Source organism: Stenella coeruleoalba (genome assembly GCF_951394435.1).
Source record: "Stenella coeruleoalba genome assembly, contig: scaffold_168, whole genome shotgun sequence".
NCBI classification, from domain to species: domain Eukaryota; kingdom Metazoa; phylum Chordata; class Mammalia; order Artiodactyla; family Delphinidae; genus Stenella; species Stenella coeruleoalba.
The window spans coordinates 702900-726471 of NW_027646385.1; the positions used below are offsets into that span (position 1 = coordinate 702900).

The 23572-nt window shown below is 43.8% G+C and overlaps 1 long non-coding RNA gene across 4 annotated transcripts in view; it reads left to right on the plus strand.

The window, feature by feature from the left end:
• Positions 1-23572, plus strand: part of LOC307181142 — a 219064-nt gene that overhangs the window by 188255 nt on the left and 7237 nt on the right. The window contains exons 2-3 of one of the 4 annotated variants that reach the window (XR_013826005.1): positions 723-804; positions 22823-22903. This is a non-coding gene — a long non-coding RNA (uncharacterized lncRNA). Of the gene's footprint in view, positions 1-722; positions 805-11773; positions 11808-19665; positions 19731-22822; positions 22904-23572 lie in introns of those variants that run through there. The other 3 variants (XR_013826006.1, XR_013826007.1, XR_013826004.1) reach the window with 3 other exon arrangements.

Here is a 23572-nt window from a genome sequence, read left to right on the forward strand (position 1 = left end):
CCGTCCAGACACCTCCAGCTAGCCTCTCATTGGTTCTCGCTATTCCTGTTCATCTTCCGCAGAAATTGCAAACTGTGCCAAACAGGAGGTTAAAGGCGCTGACTCTCCAAGTGGGGAGAGTGTTAGTAAAGCGTCTGGAATGTTGCACCCGAGTACCAGGGGAGGAAAACTGAGACATATTTGAACACGTCTCCCGTTCACATGGTTGATCATACTCTGGGTTCCACATGCATGTTTTATCTGAAGGAAGAATACCTTAAACCTGGAGAGTTGAGACCCGTGGAATGGGTACCATGCAATATGACTTCAAAGGGTCTTCATTTGCTCACCGAACCTCTCCAATCCTATCACTGCTGCGTTTATGCCCCTGTACACACGCTTGATTCTCTTTTGGAGACATAGCAATCCATAGGTTTTAAGATACTTACTAGTCAGGTACATTCTTAGGCGTTTAATATGGGGTGTTGAGTCCATTTCGTTGAGCAAGGAGTAGCTCTTGTCTATTCCATATTTGGCTTAAGGAACTTTATCTGTGCTCATTTCAATCTCTGGTTTTATGCAGCACCCCAACTCACCTTTCCCCTTAAGCAAGCATAAGTTGGTTTTCTAAATTTGAGACCCTGTTCTGTTTTGGAATGCAGTTCCTGTGTAGCCAAGTTTACATTCCGTGTATTAGTGATATCTTATGATGTTTCTTTTTCTGTGTGACTTACTTCAGTTAGAATCATCATACCTGAATCCACTCATTGTGCTGCTAAGGGCCTGATGACACAGATTTCATTGCTGAGTGATATTGCTTTTTAAGTAAATACCACAACTTCTTTATCCATTTTTCACTTTCTGCGATGTTGAACTTGTACTGTAAACGAGGTTCTTGTAAACAGAGGCGTCCCAAACTTTGGGGTGGCTGTGTCTTTTTGATTTTAATTTCCCTAAGCTATAGGACCATAAGTGGCAGTGCCCTAGGCTCTGTTGCTTTGTTTTTTAGATGTTTCAGGAAACACCATACACTTCTCCCGAGTGTCTGTTGGCAATTTACATCCCGCCCATCAGCATAACAAGGCTCCCAGTTCTCCATGGCCTGTCCTGCCTTTCTGGATTTTACACTTTTTTCAGATGGCCCTTTTGACCGGGGGGAAGTGAGACTTCATTGTAGTGCAGATTTCCTTTGCAAGCTTGCTTGGTTGGCCAAAAAGGGCGTATGCGTTTTTTCCTGAATATATTCAGGAAAAAACGCATACGCCCTTTTTGGCCAAGTGCATCATTGTGGACGTTCTGCCTCTTTTCCTATGCTTTCAATGCAATTCCAGTCTACCTCCTGAAATCGGTTTCCTGCAATTCTGCCCCGTTTTCAAGTCCTCTTGGCAGCCTTACTTCAGTCTATTTTTGGACGATAGCTGTCATTTTTAACTCTGCAGGTTTGTGAATTACAGTGCCCATGAGCTCCTTTCTTCAACTCGCTTTCTTGTGACCTGGCCGCAACACCGCAGGATGGCTTCAGGCCCTAATCTGGTTCCGGCCCGGCACACTGAGCCTTTCGTTAATTCCTCTTCCTGGTGGGAAATGAGAGTTAAATTTGCCCGTCCAGACACCTCCAGCTAGCCTCTCATTGGTTCTCGCTATTCCTGTTCATCTTCCGCAGAAATTGCAAACTGGGCCAAACAGGAGGTTAAAGGCGCTGACTCTCCAAGTGGGGAGAGTGTTAGTAAAGCGTCTGGAATGTTGCACCCGAGTACCAGGGGAGGAAAACTGAGACATATTTGAACACATCTCCCGATCACATGGTTGATCATACTCTAGGTTCCACATGCATGTTTTAGTTGAAGGAAGAATACCTTAAACCTGGGTAGTTGAAACCCGTGGAATGGGTACCATGCAATATGACTTCAAAGGGTCTTCATTTGCTCACCGAACCTCTCCAATCCTATCACTGCTGCGTTTATGCCCCTGTACACATGCTTGATTCTCTTTCGGAGACATAGCAATCCATAGGTTTTAAGATACTTACTAGTCAGGTACATTCTTAGGCGTTTAATATGCGGTGTTGAGTCCATTTCGTTGAGCAAGGAGTAGCTCTTGTCTATTCCATATTTGGCTTAAGGAACTTTATCTGTGCTCATTTCAATCTCCGGTTTTATGCAGCACCCCAACTCACCTTTACCCTTAAGCAAGAATAAGTTGGTTTTCTAAATTTGAGACCCTGTTCTGTTCTGTAATTCAGTTCCTGTGTAGCCAAGTTTACATTCCGTGTATTACTGATATCTTATGATGTTTCTTTTTCTGTGTGACTTATTTCAGTTAGAATCATCATACCTGAATCCACTCATTGTGCTGCTAAGGGCCTGATGACACAGATTTCATTGCTGAGTGATATTGCTTTGTAAGTAAATACCTAACTTCTTTATCCATTTTTCACTTTCTGCGATGTTGAACTTGTACTGTAAACGAGGTTCTTGTAAACAGAGGCGTCCCAAACTTTGGGGTGGCTGTGTCTTTTTGATTTTAATTTCCCTAAGCTATAGGACCATAAGTGGCAGTGCCCTAGGCTCTGTTGCTTTGTTTTTTAGATGTTTCAGGAAACACCATACACTTCTCCCGAGTGGTTGTTGGCAATTTACATCCCGCCCATCAGCATAACAAGGCTCCCAGTTCTCCATGGCCTGTCCTGCCTTTCTGGATTTTACACTTTTTTCAGATGGCCCTTTTGACCGGGGGGAAGTGAGACTTCATTGTAGTGCAGATTTCCTTTGTAAGCTTGCTTGGTTGGCCAAAAAGGGCGTATGCGTTTTTTCCTGAATATATTCAGGAAAAAATGCATACGCTCTTTTTGGCCAAGTGCATCATTGTGGACATTCTGCCTCTTTTCCTATGCTTTCAATGCAATTCCAGTCTACCTCCTGAAATCGGTTTCCTGCAATTCTGCCCCGCTTTCAAGTCCTCTTGGCAGCCTTACTTCAGTCTATTTTTGGACGATAGCTGTCATTTATAACTCTGCAGGTTTGTGAATTACAGTGCCCCTGAGCTCCTTTCTTCAACTCGCTTTCTTGTGACCTGGCCGCAACACCGCAGGATGGCTTCAGGCCCTAATCTGGTTCCGGCCCGGCATGCTGAGCCTTTGGTTAATTCCTCTTCCTGGTGGGAAATGAGAGTTAAATTTGCCCGTCCAGACACCTCCAGCTAGCCTCTCATTGGTCCTCGCTATTCCTGTTCATCTTCCGCAGAAATTGCAAACTGGGCCAAACAGGAGGTTAAAGGGACTGACTCTCCAAGTCGGGAGAGTGTTAGTAAAGCGTCTGGAATGTTGCACCCGAGTACCAGGGGAGGAAAACTGAGACATATTTGAACACGTCTCCCGATCACATGGTTGATCATACTCTGGGTTCCACATGCATGTTTTAGCTGTAGGAAGAATACCTAAAACCTGGAGAGTTGAGACCCGTGTAATGGGTACCATGCAATATGACTTCAAAGGGTCTTCATTTGCTCACCGAACCTCTCCAATCCTATCACTGCTGCGTTTATGCCCCTGTACACATGCTTGATTCTCTTTCGGAGACATAGCAATCCATAGGTTTTAAGATACTTACTAGTCAGGTACATTCTTAGGCATTTAATATGCGGTGTTGAGTCCATTTCGTTGAGCAAGGAGTAGCTCTTGTCTATTCCATATTTGGCTTAAGGAACTTTATCTGTGCTCATTTCAATCTGTGGTTTTATGCAGCACCCCAACTCACCTTTACCCTTAAGCAAGCATAAGTTGGTTTTCTAAATTTGAGAACCTGTTCTGTTTTGGAATTCAGTTCCTGTGTAGCCAAGTTTCCATTCCGTGTATTACTGATATCTTATGATGTTTCTTTTTCTGTGTGACTTATTTCAGTTAGAATCATCATACCTGAATCCACTCACTGTGCTGCTAAGGGCCTGATGACACAGATTTCATTGCTGAGTGATATTGCTTTGTAAGTAAATACCACAACTTCTTTATCCATTTTTCACTTTCTGCGATGTTGAACTTGTACTGTAAACGAGGTTCTTGTAAACAGAGCCGTTCCAAACTTTGGGGTGGCTGTGTCTTTTTGATTTTAATTTCCCTCAGCTATAGGACCATAAGTTGAAGTGCCCTAGGTTCTGTTGCTTTGTTTTTTAGATGTTTCAGGAGACACCATACACTTCTCCCGAGTGGTTGTTGGCAATTTACATCCCGCCCATCAGCATAACAAGGCTCCCAGTTCTCCATGGCCTGTCCTGCCTTTGGATTTTACACTTTTTTCAGATGGCCGTTTTGACCGGGGGGAAGTGAGACTTCATTGTAGTGCAGATTTCCTTTGCAAGCTTGCTTGGTTGGCCAAAAAGGGCGTATGCGTTTTTTCCTGAATATATTCAGGAAAAAACGCATACGCCCTTTTTGGCCAAGTGCATCATTGTGGACGTTCTGCCTCTTTTCCTATGCTTTCAATGCAATTCCAGTCTACCTCCTGAAATCGGTTTCCTGCAATTCTGCCCCGCTTTCAAGTCCTCTTGGCAGCCTTACTTCAGTCTATTTTTGGATGATAGCTGTCATTTATAACTCTGCAGGTTTGTGAATTACAGTGCCCCTGAGCTCCTTTCTTCAACTTGCTTTCTTGTGACCTGGCCGCAACACCGCAGGATGGCTTCAGGCCCTAATCTGGTTCCGGCACGGCACGCTGAGCCTTTCGTTATTTCCTTTTCCTGGTGGGAAATGAGAGTTAAATTTGCCCGTCCAGACACCTCCAGCTAGTCTCTCATTGGTTCTCGCTATTCCTGTTCATCTTCCGCAGAAATTGCAAACTGGGCCAAACAGGAGGTTAAAGGCGCTGTCTCTCCAAGTGGGGAGAGTGTTAGTAAAGCGTCTGGAATGTTGCACCCGAGTACCAGGGGAGGAAAACTGAGACATATTTGAACACGTCTCCCGTTCACATGGTTGATCATACTTGGGTTCCACATGCATGTTTTAGCTGAAGGAAGAATACCTTAAACCTGGAGAGTTGAGACCCGTGTAATGGGTACCATGCAATATGACTTCAAAGGGTCTTAATTTGCTCACCGAACCTCTCCAATCCTATCACTGCTGCGTTTATTCCCCTGTACACATGCTTGATTCTCTTTTGGAGACATAGCAATCCATAGGTTTTACGATACTTACTAGTCAGGTACATTCTTAGGCGTTTAATATGCGGTGTTGAGTCCATTTCGTTGAGCAAGGAGTAGCTCTTGTCTATTCCATATTTGACTTAAGGAACTTTATCTGTGCTCATTTCAATCTCTGGTTTTATGCAGCACCCCAACTCACCTTTACCCTTAAGCAAGCATAAGTTGGTTTTCTAAATTTGAGACCCTGTTCTGTTCTGTAATGCAGTTCCTGTGTAGCCAAGTTTACCTTCCGTGTATTACTGATATCTTATGATGTTTCTTTTTCTGTGTGACTTATTTCAGTTAGAATCATCATACCTGAATCCACTCATTGTGCTGCTAAGGGCCTGATGACACAGATTTCATTGCTGAGTGATATTGCTTTGTAAGTAAATACCACAACTTCTTTATCCATTTTTCACTTTCTGCGATGTTGAACTTGTACTGTAAACGAGGTTCTTGTAAACAGAGCCGTTCCAAACTTTGGGGTGGCTGTGTCTTTTTGATTTTAATTTCCCTAAGCTATAGGACCATAAGTGGAAGTGCCCTAGGTTCTGTTGCTTTGTTTTTTAGATGTTTTAGGAAACACCATACACTTCTCCTGAGTGGTTGTTGGCAATTTACATCCCGCCCATCAGCATAACAAGGCTCCCAGTTCTCCATGGCCTGTCCTGCCTTTCTGGATTTTACACTTTTTTCAGATGGCCCTTTTGACCGGGGGGAAGTGAGACTTCATTGTAGTGCAGATTTCCATTGCAAGCTTGCTTGGTTGGCCAAAAAGGGTGTATGCGTTTTTTCCTGAATATATTCAGGAAAAAACGCATACGCCCTTTTTGGCCAAGTGCATCATTGTGGACGTTCTGCCTCTTTTCCTATGCTTTCAATGCAATTCCAGTCTACCTCCTGAATTCGGTTTCCTGCAATTCTGCCCTGCTTTCAAGTCCTCTTGGCAACCTTACTTCAGTATATTTTTGGACGATAGCTGTCATTTATAACTCTGCAGGTTTGTGAATTACAGTGCCCCTGAGCTCCTTTCTTCAACTTGCTTTTTTGTGACCTGGCCGCAACACCGCAGGATGGCTTCAGGCCCTAATCTGGTTCCGGCACGGCACGCTGAGCCTTTGGTTAATTCATCTTCCTGGTGGGAAATGAGAGTTAAATTTGCCCGTCCAGACACCTCCAGCTAGTCTCTCATTGGTCCTCGCTATTCCTGTTCATCTTCCGCAGAAATTGCAAACTGGGCCAAACAGGAGGTTAAAGGGACTGACTCTCCAAGTCGGGAGAGTGTTAGTAAAGCGTCTGGAATCTTGCACCCGAGTACCAGGGGAGGAAAACTGAGACATATTTGAACACGTCTCCCGATCACATGGTTGATCATACTCTGGGTTCCACATGCATGTTTTAGCTGTAGGAAGAATACCTAAAACCTGGGTAGTTGAAACCCGTGGAATGGGTACCATGCAATATGACTTCAAAGGGTCTTCATTTGCTCACCGAACCTCTCCAATCCTATCACTGCTGCGTTTATGCCCCTGTACACATGCTTGATTCTCTTTCGGAGACATAGCAATCCATAGGTTTTAAGATACTTACTAGTCAGGTACATTCTTAGGCATTTAATATGCGGTGTTGAGTCCATTTCGTTGAGCAAGGAGTAGCTCTTGTCTATTCCATATTTGGCTTAAGGAACTTTATCTGTGCTCATTTCAATCTGTGGTTTTATGCAGCACCCCAACTCACCTTTACCCTTAAGCAAGCATAAGTTGGTTTTCTAAATTTGAGAACCTGTTCTGTTTTGGAATTCAGTTCCTGTGTAGCCAAGTTTCCATTCCGTGTATTACTGATATCTTATGATGTTTCTTTTTCTGTGTGACTTATTTCAGTTAGAATCATCATACCTGAATCCACTCACTGTGCTGCTAAGTGCCTGATGACACAGATTTCATTGCTGAGTGATATTGCTTTGTAAGTAAATACCACAACTTCTTTATCCATTTTTCACTTTCTGCAATGTTGAACTTGTACTGTAAACGAGGTTCTTGTAAACAGAGCCGTTCCAAACTTTGTGGTGGCTGTGTCTTTTTGATTTTAATTTCCCTAAGCTATAGGACCATAAGTTGAAGTGCCCTAGGTTCTGTTGCTTTGTTTTTTAGATGTTTCAGGAAACACCATACACTTCTCCCGAGTGGTTGTTGGCAATTTACATCCCGCCCATCAGCATAACAAGGCTCCCAGTTCTCCATGGCCTGTCCTGCCTTTGGATTTTACACTTTTTTCAGATGGCCGTTTTGACCGGGGGGAAGTGAGACTTCATTGTAGTGCAGATTTCCTTTGCAAGCTTGCTTGGTTGGCCAAAAAGGGCGTATGCGTTTTTTCCTGAATATATTCAGGAAAAAACGCATACGCCCTTTTTGGCCAAGTGCATCATTGTGGACGTTCTGCCTCTTTTCCTATGCTTTCAATGCAATTCCAGTCTACCTCCTGAAATCGGTTTCCTGCAATTCTGCCCCGCTTTCAAGTCCTCTTGGCAGCCTTACTTCAGTCTATTTTTGGATGATAGCTGTCATTTATAACTCTGCAGGTTTGTGAATTACAGTGCCCCTGAGCTCCTTTCTTCAACTTGCTTTCTTGTGACCTGGCCGCAACACCGCAGGATGGCTTCAGGCCCTAATCTGGTTCCGGCACGGCACGCTGAGCCTTTCGTTATTTCCTTTTCCTGGTGGGAAATGAGAGTTAAATTTGCCCGTCCAGACACCTCCAGCTAGTCTCTCATTGGTTCTCGCTATTCCTGTTCATCTTCCGCAGAAATTGCAAACTGGGCCAAACAGGAGGTTAAAGGCGCTGTCTCTCCAAGTGGGGAGAGTGTTAGTAAAGCGTCTGGAATGTTGCACCCGAGTACCAGGGGAGGAAAACTGAGACATATTTGAACACGTCTCCCGTTCACATGGTTGATCATACTTGGGTTCCACATGCATGTTTTAGCTGAAGGAAGAATACCTTAAACCTGGAGAGTTGAGACCCGTGTAATGGGTACCATGCAATATGACTTCAAAGGGTCTTCATTTGCTCACCGAACCTCTCCAATCCTATCACTGCTGCGTTTATTCCCCTGTACACATGCTTGATTCTCTTTTGGAGACATAGCAATCCATAGGTTTTACGATACTTACTAGTCAGGTACATTCGTAGGCGTTTAATATGCGGTGTTGAGTCCATTTCGTTGAGCAAGGAGTAGCTCTTGTCTATTCCATATTTGACTTAAGGAACTTTATCTGTGCTCATTTCAATCTCTGGTTTTATGCAGCACCCCAACTCACCTTTACCCTTAAGCAAGCATAAGTTGGTTTTCTAAATTTGAGACCCTGTTCTGTTCTGTAATGCAGTTCCTGTGTAGCCAAGTTTACATTCCGTGTATTACTGATATCTTATGATGTTTCTTTTTCTGTGTGACTTATTTCAGTTAGAATCATCATACCTGAATCCACTCATTGTGCTGCTAAGGGCCTGATGACATAGATTTCATTGCTGAGTGATATTGCTTTGTAAGTAAATACCACAACTTCTTTATCCATTTTTCACTTTCTGCGATGTTGAACTTGTACTGTAAACGAGGTTCTTGTAAACAGAGGCGTCCCAAACTTTGGGGTGGCTGTGTCTTTTTGATTTTAATTTCCCTAAGCTATAGGACCATAAGTGGAAGTGTCCTAGGCTCTGTTGCTTTGTTTTTTAGATGTTTCAGGAAACACCATACACTTCTCCCAAGTGTCTGTTGGCAATTTACATCCCGCCCATCAGCATAACAAGGCTCCCAGTTCTCAATGGCCTGTTGCCTTTCTGGATTTTACACTTTATTCAGATGCCCCTTTTGACCGGGGGGAAGTGAGACTTCATTGTAGTGCAGATTTCCTTTGCAAGCTTGCTTGGTTGGCCAAAAAGGGCGTATGCGTTTTTTCCTGAATATATTCAGGAAAAAACGCATACGCCCTTTTTGGCCAAGTGCATCATTGTGGACGTTCTGCCTCTTTTCCTATGCTTTCAATGCAATTCCAGTCTACCTCCTGAAATCGGTTTCCTGCAATTCTGCCCCGCTTTCAAGTCCTCTTGGCAGCCTTACTTCAGTCTATTTTTGGACGATAGCTGTCATTTATAACTCTGCAGGTTTGTGAATTACAGTGCCCCTGAGCTCCTTTCTTCAACTCGCTTTCTTGTGACCTGGCCGCAACACCGCAGGATGGCTTCAGGCCCTAATCTAGTTCCGGCCCGGCATGCTGAGCCTTTGGTTAATTCCTCTTCCTGGTGGGAAATGAGAGTTAAATTTGCCCGTCCAGACACCTCCAGCTAGCCTCTCATTGGTTCTCGCTATTCCTGTTCATCTTCCGCAGAAATTGCAAACTGGGCCAAACAGGAGGTTAAAGGCGCTGACTCTCCAAGTGGGGAGAGTGTTAGTAAAGCGTCTGGAATGTTGCACCCGAGTACCAGGGGAGGAAAACTGAGACATATTTGAACACGTCTCCCGATCACATGGTTGATCATACTCTAGGTTCCACATGCAATTTTTAGCTGAAGGAAGAATACCTTAAACCTGGGTAGTTGAAACCCGTGGAATGGGTACCATGCAATATGACTTCAAAGGGTCTTCATTTGCTCACCGAACCTCTCCAATCCTATCACTGCTGCGTTTATGCCCCTGTACACATGCTTGATTCTCTTTCGGAGACATAGCAATCCATAGGTTTTAAGATACTTACTAGTCAGGTACATTCTTAGGCGTTTAATATGGGGTGTTGAGTCCATTTCGTTGAGCAAGGAGTAGCTCTTGTCTATTACATATTTGGCTTAAGGAACTTTATCTGTGCTCATTTCAATCTCTGGTTTTATGCAGCACCCCAACTCACCTTTACCCTTAAGCAAGCATAAGTTGGTTTTCTAAATTTGAGACCCTGTTCTGTTCTGTAATTCAGTTCCTGTGTAGCCAAGTTTACATTCCGTGTATTACTGATATCTTATGATGTTTCTTTTTCTGTGTGACTTATTTCAGTTAGAATCATCATACCTGAATCCACTCATTGTGCAGCTAAGGGCCTGATGACACAGATTTCATTGCTGAGTGATATTGCTTTGTAAGTAAATACCACAACTTCTTTATCCATTTTTCACTTTCTGTGATGTTGAACTTGTACTGTAAACGAGGTTCTTGTAAACAGAGCCGTTCCAAACTTTGGGGTGGCTGTGTCTTTTTGATTTTAATTTCCCTAAGCTATAGGACCATAAGTGGAAGTGCCCTAGGCTCTGTTGCTTTGTTTTTTAGATGTTTCAGGAAACACCATACACTTCTCCCGAGTGGTTGTTGGCAATTTACATCCCGCCCATCAGCATAACAAGGCTCCCAGTTCTCCATGGCCTGTCCTGCCTTTCTGGATTTTACACTTTTTTCAGATGGCCCTTTTGACCGGGGGGAAGTGAGACTTCATTGTAGTGCAGATTTCCTTTGCAAGCTTGCTTGGTTGGCCAAAAAGGGCGTATGCGTTTTTTCCTGAATATATTCAGGAGAAAACGCATATGCCCTTTTTGGCCAAGTGCATCATTGTGGACGTTCTGCCTCTTTTCCTATGCTTTCAATGCAATTCCAGTCTACCTCCTGAAATCGGTTTCCTGCAATTCTGCCCCGCTTTCAAGTCCTCTTGGCAGCCTTACTTCAGTCTATTTTTGGACGATAGCTGTCATTTATAACTCTGCAGGTTTGTGAATTACAGTGCCCCTGAGCTCCTTTCTTCAACTCGGTTTCTTTTGAGCTGGCCGCAACACCGCAGGATGGCTTCAGGCCCTAATCTGGTTCCGGTACGGCACGCTGAGCCTTTGGTTATTTCCTCTTTCTGTTGGGAAATGAGAGTTAAATTTGCCCGTCCAGACACCTCCAGCTAGCCTCTCATTGGTTCTCGCTATTCCTGTTCATCTTCCGCAGAAATTGCAAACTGTGCCAAACAGGAGGTTAAAGGCGCTGACTCTCCAAGTGGGGAGAGTGTTAGTAAAGCGTCTGGAATGTTGCACCCGAGTACCAGGGGAGGAAAACTGAGACATATTTGAACACGTCTCCCGATCACATGGTTGATCATACTCTGGGTTCCACATGCACGTTTTAGCTGAAGGAAGAATACCTAAAACCTGGGTAGTTGAAACCCGTGGAATGGGTACCATGCAATATGACTTCAAAGGGTCTTCATTTGCTCACCGAACCTCTCCAATCCTATCACTGCTGCGTTTATGCCCCTGTACACATGCTTGATTCTTTTTCGGATACATAGCAATCCATAGGTTTTAAGATACTTACTAGTCAGGTACATTCTTAGGCGTTTAATATGCGGTGTTGAGTCCATTTCGTTGAGCAAGGAGTAGCTCTTGTCTATTCCATATTTGGCTTAAGGAACTTTATCTGTGCTCATTTCAATCTCTGGTTTTATGCAGCAACCCAACTCACCTTTCCCCTTAAGCAAGCATAAGTTGGTTTTCTAAATTTGAGAACCTGTTCTGTTTTGGAATTCAGTTCCTGTGTAGCCAAGTTTACATTCCGTGTATTAGTGATATCTTATGATGTTTCTTTTTCTGTGTGACTTATTTCAGTTAGAATCATCGTACCTGAATCCACTCATTATGCTGCAACGGGCCTGATGACATAGATTTCATTGCTGAGTGATACTGCATTGTACGTAAGTACCACAAGTTCTTTATCCATTTTTCACTTTCTGCGATGTTGAACTTGTACTGTAAACGAGGTTCTTGTAAACAGAGGCGTCCCAAACTTTGGGGTGGCTGTGTCTTTTTGATTTTAATTTCCCTAAGCTATAGGACCATAAGTGGCAGTGCCCTAGGCTCTGTTGCTTTGTTTTTTAGATGTTTCAGGAAACACCATACACTTCTCCCGAGTGGTTGTTGGCAATTTACATCCCGCCCATCAGCATAACAAGGCTCCCAGTTCTCCATGGCCTGTCCTGCCTTTCTGGATTTTACACTTTTTTCAGATGGCCCTTTTGACCGGGGGGAAGTGAGACTTCATTGTAGTGCAGATTTCCTTTGCAAGCTTGCTTGGTTGGCCAAAAAGGGCGTATGCGTTTTTTCCTGAATATATTCAGGAAAAAACGCATACGCCCTTTTTGGCCAAGTGCATCATTGTGGACGATCGGCCTCTTTTCCTATGCTTTCAATGCAATTCCAGTCTACCTCCTGAAATCGGTTTCCTGCAATTCTGCCCTGCTTTCAAGTCCTCTTGGCAGCCTCACTTCAGTCTATTTTTGGACGATAGCTGTCATTTATAACTCTGCAGGTTTGTGAATTACAGTGCCCCTGAGCTCCTTTCTTCAACTCGCTTTCTTGTGACCTGGACGCAACACCGCAGGATGGCTTCAGGCCCTAATCTGGTTCCGGTACGGCACGCTGAGCCTTTGATTATTTCCTCTTCCTGGTGGGAAATGAGAGTTAAACTTGCCCGTCCAGACACCTCCAGCTAGCCTCTCATTGGTTCTCGCTATTCCTGTTCATCTTCCGCAGAAATTGCAAACTGGGCCAAACAGGAGGTTAAAGGTGCTGACTCTCCAAGTGGGGGAGTGTTAGTAAAGCGTCTGGAATGTTGCACCCGAGTACCAGGGGAGGAAAACTGAGACATATTTGAACACGTCTCCCGTTCACATGGTTGATCATACTTGGGTTCCACATGCATGTTTTAGCTGAAGGAAGAATACCTTAAACCTGGAGAGTTGAGACGCGTGTAATGGGTACCATGCAATATGACTTCAAAGGGTCTTCATTTGCTCACCGAACCTCTCCAATCTTATCACTGCTGCGTTTATGCCCCTGTACACATGCTTGATTCTCTTTCGGAGACATAGCAATCCATAGGTTTTACCATACTTACTAGTCAGGTACATTCTTAGGCGTTTAATATGCGGTGTTGAGTCCATTTCGTTGAGCAAGAAGTAGCTCTTGTCTATTCCATATTTGACTTAAGGAACTTTATCTGTGCTCATTTCAATCTCTGGTTTTATGCAGCACCCCAACTCACCTTTACCCTTAAGCAAGCATAAGTTGGTTTTCTAAATTTGAGACCCTGTTCTGTTCTGTAATTCAGTTCCTGTGTAGCCAAGTTTACATTCCGTGTATTACTGATATCTTATGATGTTTCTTTTTCTGTGTGACTTATTTCAGTTAGAATCATCATACCTGAATCCACTCATTGTGCTGCTAAGGGCCTGATGACACAGATTTCATTGCTGAGTGATATTGCTTTGTAAGTAAATACCACAACTTCTTTATCCATTTTTCACTTTCTGCGATGTTGAACTTGTACTGTAAACGAGGTTCTTGTAAACAGAGCCGTTCCAAACTTTGGGGTGGCTGTGTCTTTTTGATTTTAATTTCCCTAAGCTATAGGACCATAAGTGGAAGTGCCCTAGGTTCTGTTGCTTTGTTTTTTAGATGTTATAGGAAACACCATACACTTCTCCTGAGTGGTTGTTGGCAATTTACATCCCGCCCATCAGCATAACAAGGCTCCCAGTTCTCCATGGCCTGTCCTGCCTTTCTGGATTTTACACTTTTTTCAGATGGCCCTTTTGACCGGGGGGAAGTGAGACTTCATTGTAGTGCAGATTTCCTTTGCAAGCTTGCTTGGTTGGCCAAAAAGGGTGTATGCGTTTTTTCCTGAATATATTCAGGAAAAAACGCATACGCCCTTTTTGGCCAAGTGCATCATTGTGGACGTTCTGCCTCTTTTCCTATGCTTTCAATGCAATTCCAGTCTACCTCCTGAATTCGGTTTCCTGCAATTCTGCCCTGCTTTCAAGTCCTCTTGGCAACCTTACTTCAGTATATTTTTGGACGATAGCTGTCATTTATAACTCTGCAGGTTTGTGAATTACAGTGCCCCTGAGCTCCTTTCTTCAACTCGCTTTCTTGTGACCTGGCCGCAACACCGCAGGATGGCTTCAGGCCCTAATCTGGTTCCGGCACGGCACGCTGAGCCTTTGGTTAATTCATCTTCCTGGTGGGAAATGAGAGTTAAATTTGCCCGTCCAGACACCTCCAGCTAGTCTCTCATTGGTCCTCGCTATTCCTGTTCATCTTCCGCAGAAATTGCAAACTGGGCCAAACAGGAGGTTAAAGGGACTGACTCTCCAAGTCGGGAGAGTGTTAGTAAAGCATCTGGAATGTTGCACCCGAGTACCAGGGGAGGAAAACTGAGACATATTTGAACACGTCTCCCGATCACATGGTTGATCATACTCTGGGTTCCACATGCATGTTTTAGCTGAAGGAAGAATACCTAAAACCTGGGTAGTTGAAACCCGTGGAATGGGTACCATGCAATATGACTTCAAAGGGTCTTCATTTGCTCACCGAACCTCTCCAATCCTATCACTGCTGCGTTTATGCCCCTGTACACATGCTTGATTCTCTTTCGGAGACATAGCAATCTATAGGTTTTAAGATACTTACTAGTCAGGTACATTCTTAGGCATTTAATATGCGGTGTTGAGTCCATTTCGTTGAGCAAGGAGTAGCTCTTGTCTATTCCATATTTGGCTTAAGGAACTTTATCTGTGCTCATTTCAATCTGTGGTTTTATGCAGCACCCCAACTCACCTTTCCCCTTAAGCAAGCATAAGTTGGTTTTCTAAATTTGAGAACCTGTTCTGTTTTGGAATTCAGTTCCTGTGTAGCCAAGTTTCCATTCCGTGTATTACTGATATCTTATGATGTTTCTTTTTCTGTGTGACTTATTTCAGTTAGAATCATCATACCTGAATCCACTCACTGTGCTGCTAAGGGCCTGATGACACAGATTTCATTGCTGAGTGATATTGCTTTGTAAGTAAATACCACAACTTCTTTATCCATTTTTCACTTTCTGCGATGTTGAACTTGTACTGTAAACGAGGTTCTTGTAAACAGAGCCGTTCCAAACTTTGGGGTGGCTGTGTCTTTTTGATTTTAATTTCCCTAAGCTATAGGACCATAAGTTGAAGTGCCCTAGGTTCTGTTGCTTTGTTTTTTAGATGTTTCAGGAAACACCATACACTTCTCCCGAGTGGTTGTTGGCAATTTACATCCCGCCCATCAGCATAACAAGGCTCCCAGTTCTCCATGGCCTGTCCTGCCTTTGGATTTTACACTTTTTTCAGATGGCCGTTTTGACCGGGGGGAAGTGAGACTTCATTGTAGTGCAGATTTCCTTTGCAAGCTTGCTTGGTTGGCCAAAAAGGGCGTATGCGTTTTTTCCTGAATATATTCAGGAAAAAACGCATACGCCCTTTTTGGCCAAGTGCATCATTGTGGACGTTCTGCCTCTTTTCCTATGCTTTCAATGCAATTCCAGTCTACCTCCTGAAATCGGTTTCCTGCAATTCTGCCCCGCTTTCAAGTCCTCTTGGCAGCCTTACTTCACTCTATTTTTGGATGATAGCTGTCATTTATAACTCTGCAGGTTTGTGAATTACAGTGCCCCTGAGCTCCTTTCTTCAACTTGCTTTCTTGTGACCTGGCCGCAACACCGCAGGATGGCTTCAGGCCCTAATCTGGTACCGGCACGGCACGCTGAGCCTTTCGTTATTTCCTTTTCCTGGTGGGAAATGAGAGTTAAATTTGCCCGTCCAGACACCTCCAGCTAGTCTCTCATTGGTTCTCGCTATTCCTGTTCATCTTCCGCAGAAATTGCAAACTGGGCCAAACAGGAGGTTAAAGGCGCTGTCTCTCCAAGTGGGGAGAGTGTTAGTAAAGCGTCTGGAATGTTGCACCCGAGTACCAGGGATGGAAAACTGAGACATATTTGAACACGTCTCCCGTTCACATGGTTGATCATACTTGGGTTCCACATGCATGTTTTAGCTGAAGGAAGAATACCTTAAACCTGGAGAGTTGAGACCCGTGTAATGGGTACCATGCAATATGACTTCAAAGGGTCTTAATTTGCTCACCGAACCTCTCCAATCCTATCACTGCTGCGTTTATGCCCCTGTACACATGCTTGATTCTCTTTTGGAGACATAGCAATCCATAGGTTTTACGATACTTACTAGTCAGGTACATTCTTAGGCGTTTAATATGCGGTGTTGAGTCCATTTCGTTGAGCAAGGAGTAGCTCTTGTCTATTCCATATTTGACTTAAGGAACTTTATCTGTGCTCATTTCAATCTCTGGTTTTATGCAGCACCCCAACTCACCTTTACCCTTAAGCAAGCATAAGTTGGTTTTCTAAATTTGAGACCCTGTTCTGTTCTGTAATGCAGTTCCTGTGTAGCCAAGTTTACATTCCGTGTATTACTGATATCTTATGATGTTTCTTTTTCTGTGTGACTTATTTCAGTTAGAATCATCATACCTGAATCCACTCATTGTGCTGCTAAGGGCCTGATGACATAGATTTCATTGCTGAGTGATATTGCTTTGTAAGTAAATACCACAACTTCTTTATCCATTTTTCACTTTCTGCGATGTTGAACTTGTACTGTAAACGAGGTTCTTGTAAACAGAGGCGTCCCAAACTTTGGGGTGGCTGTGTCTTTTTGATTTTAATTTCCCTAAGCTATAGGACCATAAGTGGAAGTGTCCTAGGCTCTGTTGCTTTGTTTTTTAGATGTTTCAGGAAACACCATACACTTCTCCCGAGTGGTTGTTGGCAATTTACATCCCGCCCATCAGCATAACAAGGCTCTCAGTTCTCAATGGCCTGTTGCCTTTCTGGATTTTACACTTTATTCAGATGCCCCTTTTGACCGGGGGGAAGTGAGACTTCATTGTAGTGCAGATTTCCTTTGCAAGCTTGCTTGGTTGGCCAAAAAGGGCGTATGCGTTTTTTCCTGAATATATTCAGGAAAAAACGCATACGCCCTTTTTGGCCAAGTGCATCATTGTGGACGTTCTGCCTCTTTTCCTATGCTTTCAATGCAATTCCAGTCTACCTCCTGAAATCGGTTTCCTGCAATTCTGCCCCGCTTTCAAGTCCTCTTGGCAGCCTTACTTCAGTCTATTTTTGGACGATAGCTGTCATTTATAACTCTGCAGGTTTGTGAATTACAGTGCCCCTGAGCTCCTTTCTTCAACTCGGTTTCTTTTGAGCTGGCCGCAACACCGCAGGATGGCTTCAGGCCCTAATCTGGTTCCGGTACGGCACGCTGAGCCTTTGGTTATTTCCTCTTCCTGGTGGGAAATGAGAGTTAAATTTGCCCGTCCAGACACCTCCAGCTAGCCTCTCATTGGTTCTCGCTATTCCTGTTCATCTTCCGCAGAAATTGCAAACTGTGCCAAACAGGAGGTTAAAGGCGCTGACTCTCCAAGTGGGGAGAGTGTTAGTAAAGCGTCTGGAATGTTGCACCCGAGTACCAGGGGAGGAAAACTGAGACATATTTGAACACGTCTCCCGATCACATGGTTGATCATACTCTGGGTTCCACATGCACGTTTTAGCTGAAGGAAGAATACCTAAAACCTGGGTAGTTGAAACCCGTGGAATGGGTACCATGCAATATGACTTCAAAGGGTCTTCATTTGCTCACCGAACCTCTCCAATCCTATCACTGCTGCGTTTATGCCCCTGTACACATGTTTGATTCTTTTTCGGATACATAGCAATCCATAGGTTTTAAGATACTTACTAGTCAGGTACATTCTTAGGCGTTTAATATGCGGTGTTGAGTCCATTTCGTTGAGCAAGGAGTAGCTCTTGTCTATTCCATATTTGGCTTAAGGAACTTTATCTGTGCTCATTTCAATCTCTGGTTTTATGCAGCAACCCAACTCACCTTTCCCCTTAAGCAAGCATAAGTTGGTTTTCTAAATTTGAGAACCTGTTCTGTTCTGGAATTCAGTTCCTGTGTAGCCAAGTTTACATTCCGTGTATTAGTGATATCTTATGATGTTTCTTTTTCTGTGTGACTTATTTCAGTTAGAATCATCGTACCTGAATCTACTCATTATGCTGCTAGGGGCCTGATGACATAGATTTCATTGCTGAGTGATACTGCATTGTACGTAAGTACCACAAGTTCTTTATCCATTTTTCACTTTCTGCGATGTTGAACTTGTACTGTAAACGAGGTTCTTGTAAACAGAGCCGTTCCAAACTTTGGGGTGGCTGTGTCTTTTTGATTTTAATTTCCCTAAGCTATAGGACCATAAGTGGAATTGCCCTAGGTTCTGTTGCTTTGTTTTTTAGATGTTTCAGGAAACACCATACACTTCTCCCGAGTGTCTGTTGGCAAATTACATCCCGCCCATCAGCATAACAAGGCTCCCAGTTCTCCATGGCCTGTCCTGCCTTTCTGGATTTTACACTTTTTTCAGATGGCCCTTTTGACCGGGGGGAAGTGAGACTTCATTGTAGTGCAGATTTCCTTTGCAAGCTTGCTTGGTTGGCCAAAAAGGGCGTATGCGTTTTTTCCTGAATATATTCAGGAAAAAACGCATACGCCCTTTTTGGCCAAGTGCATCATTGTGGACGTTCTGCCTCTTTTCCTATGCTTTCAATGCAATTCCAGTCTACCTCCTGAAACCGGTTTCCTGCAATTCTGCCCCGCTTTCAAGTCCTCTTGGCAGCCTTACTTCAGTCTATTTTTGGACGATAGCTGTCATTTATAACTCTGCAGGTTTGTGAATTACAGTGCCCCTGAGCTCCTTTCTTCAACTCGCTTTCTTGTGACCTGGCCGCAACACCGCAGGATGGCTTCAGGCCCTAATCTGGTTCCGGCCCGGCATGCTGAGCCTTTGGTTAATTCCTCTTCCTGGTGGGAAATGAGAGTTAAATTTGCCCGTCCAGACACCTCCAGCTAGCCTCTCATTGGTTCTCGCTATTCCTGTTCATCTTCCGCAGAAATTGCAAACTGGGCCAAACAGGAGGTTAAAGGCGCTGACTCTCCAAGTGGGGAGAGTGTTAGTAAAGCGTCTGGAATGTTGCACCCGAGTACCAGGGGAGGAAAACTGAGACATATTTGAACACGTATCCCGTTCACATGGTTGATCATACTTGGGTTCCACATGCATGTTTTAGCTGAAGGAAGAATACCTTAAACCTGGAGAGTTGAGACCCGTGTAATGGGTACCATGCAATATGACTTCAAAGGGTCTTCATTTGCTCACCGAACCTCTCCAATCCTATCACTGCTGCGTTTATGCCCCTGTACACATGCTTGATTCTCTTTTGGAGACATAGCAATCCATAGGTTTTACGATACTTACTAGTCAGGTACATTCTTAGGCGTTTAATATGCGGTGTTGAGTCCATTTCGTTGAGCAAGGAGTAGCTCTTGTCCATTCCATATTTGGCTTAAGGAACTTTATCTGTGCTCATTTCAATCTCTGGTTTTATGCAGCAACCCAACTCACCTTTCCCCTTAAGCAAGCATAAGTTGGTTTTCTAAATTTGAGAACCTGTTCTGTTTTGGAATTCAGTTCCTGTGTAGCCAAGTTTACATTCCGTGTATTAGTGATATCTTATGATGTTTCTTTTTCTGTGTGACTTATTTCAGTTAGAATCATCGTACCTGAATCTACTCATTATGCTGCTACGGGCCTGATGACATAGATTTCATTGCTGAGTGATACTGCATTGTACGTAAGTACCACAAGTTCTTTATCCATTTTTCACTTTCTGCGATGTTGAACTTGTACTGTAAACGAGGTTCTTGTAAACAGAGGCGTCCCAAACTTTGGGGTGGCTGTGTCTTTTTGATTTTAATTTCCCTAAGCTATAGGACCATAAGTGGAAGTGCCTTAGGCTCTGTTGCTTTGTTTTTTAGATGTTTCAGGAAACACCATACACTTCTCCCGAGTGGTTGTTGGCAATTTACATCCCGCCCATCATCATAACAAGGCTCCCAATTCTCCATGGCCTGTCCTGCCTTTCTGGATTTTACACTTTTTTCAGATGGCCCTTTTGACCGGGGGGAAGTGAGACTTCATTGTAGTGCAGATTTCCTTTGCAAGCTTGCTTGGTTGGCCAAAAAGGGCGTATGCGTTTTTTCCTGAATATATTCAGGAAAAAACGCATACGCCCTTTTTGGGCAAGTGCATCATTGTGGACGTTCTGCCTCTTCTCCTATGCTTTCAATGCAATTCCAGTCTACCTCCTGAAATCGGTTTCCTGCAATTCTGCCCCGCTTTCAAGTCCTCTTGGCAGCCTTACTTCAGTCTGTTTTTGGACGATAGCTGTCATTTATAACTCTGCAGGTTTGTGCATTACAGTGCCCCTGAGCTCCTTTCTTCAACTTGCTTTCTTTTGACCTGGCCGCAACACCGCAGGATGGCTTCAGGCCCTAATCTGGTTCTGGCACGGCACGCTGAGCCTTTGGTTATTTCCTTTTCCTGGTGGGAAATGAGAGTTAAATTTGCCCGTCCAGACACCTCCAGCTAGCCTCTCATTGGTTCTTGCTATTCCTGTTCATCTTCCGCAGAAATTGCAAACTGGGCCAAACAGGAGGTTAAAGGCGCTGACTCTCCAAGTGGGGGAGTGTTAGTAAAGCGTCTGGAATGTTGCACCCGAGTACCAGGGGAGGAAAACTGAGACATATTTGAACACGTCTCCCGTTCACATGGTTGATCATACTTGGGTTCCACATGCATGTTTTAGCTGAAGGAAGAATACCGTAAACCTGGAGAGTTAAGACCCGTGTAATGGATACCATGCAATATGACTTCAAAGGGTCTTCATTTGCTCACCGAACCTCTCCAATCCTATCACTGCTGCGTTTATGCCCCTGTACACATGCTTGATTCTCTTTCGGAGACATAGCAATCCATAGGTTTTTAAGATACTTACTAGTCAGGTACATTCTTAGGCGTTTAATATGCGATGTTGAGTCCATTTCGTTGAGCAAGGAGTAGCTCTTGTCTATTCCATATTTGACTTAAGGAACTTTATCTGTGCTCATTTCAATCTCTGGTTTTATGCAGCACCCCAACTCACCTTTCCCCTTAAGCAAGCATAAGTTGGTTTTCTAAATTTGAGACCCTGTTCTGTTCTGTAATTCAGTTCCTGTGTAGCCAAGGTTACATTCCGTGTATTACTGATATCTTATGATGTTTCTTTTTCTGTGTGACTTACTTCAGTTAGAATCATCATATCTGAATCCACTCATTGTGCTGCTAAGGGCCTGATGACACAGATTTCATTGCTGAGTGATATTGCTTTGTAAGTAAATACCACAACTTCTTTATTCATTTTTCACTTTCTGCGATGTTGAACTTGTACGGTAAACGAGGTTCTTGTAAACAGAGCCGTTCCAAACTTTGGGGTGGCTGTGTCTTTTTGATTTTAATTTCCCTAAGCTATAGGACCATAAGTGGAAGTGCCCTAGGCTCTGTTGCTTTGTTTTTTAGATGTTTCAGGAAACACCATACACTTCTCCCGAGTGGTTGTTGGCAATTTACATCCCACCCATCAGCATAACAAGACTCCCAGTTCTCCATGGCCTGTCCTGCCTTTCTGGATTTTACACTTTTTTCAGATGGCCCTTTTGACCGGGGGGAAGTGAGACTTCATTGTAGTGCAGATTTCCTTTGCAAGCTTGCTTGGTTGGCCAAAAAGGGCGTATGCGTTTTTTCCTGAATATATTCAGGAAAAAATGCATACGCCCTTTTTGGCCAAGTGCATCATTGTGGACGTTCTGCCTCTTTTCCTATGCTTTCAATGCAATTCCAGTCTACCTCCTGAAATCGGATTCCTGCAATTCTGCCCCGCTTTCAAGTCCTCTTGGCAGCCTTACTTCAGTCTATTTTTGGACGATAGCTGTCATTTATAACTCTGCAGGTTTGTGAATTACAGTGCCCCTGAGCTCCTTTCTTCAACTCGCTTTCTTGTGACCTGGCCGCAACACCGCAGGATGGCTTCAGGCCCTAATCTGGTTGCGGCACGGCACGCTGAGCCTTTGGTTAATTCCTCTTCCTGGTGGGAAATGAGAGTTAAATTTGCCCGTCCAGACACCTCCAGCTAGTCTCTCATTGGTTCTCGCTATTCCTGTTCATCTTCCGCAGAAATTGCAAACTGGGCCAAACAGGAGGTTAAAGGCGCTGACTCTCCAAGTGGGGAGAGTGTTAGTAAAGCGTCTGGAATGTTGCACCCGAGTACCAGGGGAGGAAAACTGAGACATATTTGAACACGTCTCCCGTTCACATGGTTGATCATACTCTAGGTTCCACATGCATGTTTTAGCTGAAGGAAGAATACCTTAAACCTGGGTAGTTGAAACCCGTGGAATGGGTACCATGCAATATGACTTCAAAGGGTCTTCATTTGCTCACCGAACCTCTCCAATCCTATCACTGCTGCGTTTATGCCCCTGTACACACGCTTGATTCTCTTTCGGAGACATAGCAATCCATAGGTTTTAAGATACTTACTAGTCAGGTACATTCTTAGGCGTTTAATATGCGGTGTTGAGTCCATTTCGTTGAGCAAGGAGTAGCTCTTGTCTATTCCATATTTGACTTAAGGAACTTTATCTGTGCTCATTTCAATCTCTGGTTTTATGCAGCACCCCAACTCACCTTTACCCTTAAGCAAGCATAAGTTGGTTTTCTAAATTTGAGACCCTGTTCTGTTCTGTAATTCAGTTCCTGTGTAGCCAAGTTTAATTCCGTGTATTACTGATATCTTATGATGTTTCTTTTCTGTGTGACTTATTTCAGTTAGAATCATCATACCTGAATCCACTCATTGTGATGCTACGGGCCTGATGACACAGATTTCATTGCTGAGTGATATTGCTTTGTAAGTAAATACCACAACTTCTTCATCCATTTTTCACTTTCTGCGATGTTGAACTTGTACTGTAAACGAGGTTCTTGTAAACAGAGCCGTTCCAAACTTTGGGGTGGCTGTGTCTTTTTGATTTTAATTTCCCTAAGCTATAGGACCATAAGTGGCAGTGCCCTAGGCTCTGTTGCTTTGTTTTTTAGATGTTTCAGGAAACACCATACACTTCTCCGGAGTGTCTGTTGGCAATTTACATACCGCCCATCAGCATAACAAGGCTCCCAGTTCTCCATGGCCTGTCCTGCCTTTCTGGATTTTACACTTTTTTCAGATGGCCCTTTTGACCGGGGGGAAGTGAGACTTCATTGTAGTGCAGATTTCCTTTGCAAGCTTGCTTGGTTGGCCAAAAAGGGCGTATGCGTTTTTTCCTGAATATATTCAGGAAAAAACGCATACGCCCTTTTTGGCCAAGTGCATCATTGTGGACGTTCTGCCTCTTTTCCTATGCTTTCAATGCAATTCCAGTCTACCTCCTGAAATCGGTTTCCTGCAATTCTGCCCCGCTTTCAAGTCCTCTTGGCAGCCTTACTTCAGTCTATTTTTGGACGATAGCTGTCATTTATAACTCTGCAGGTTTGTGAATTACAGTGCCCCTGATCTCCTTTGTTCAACTCGCTTTCTTTTGAG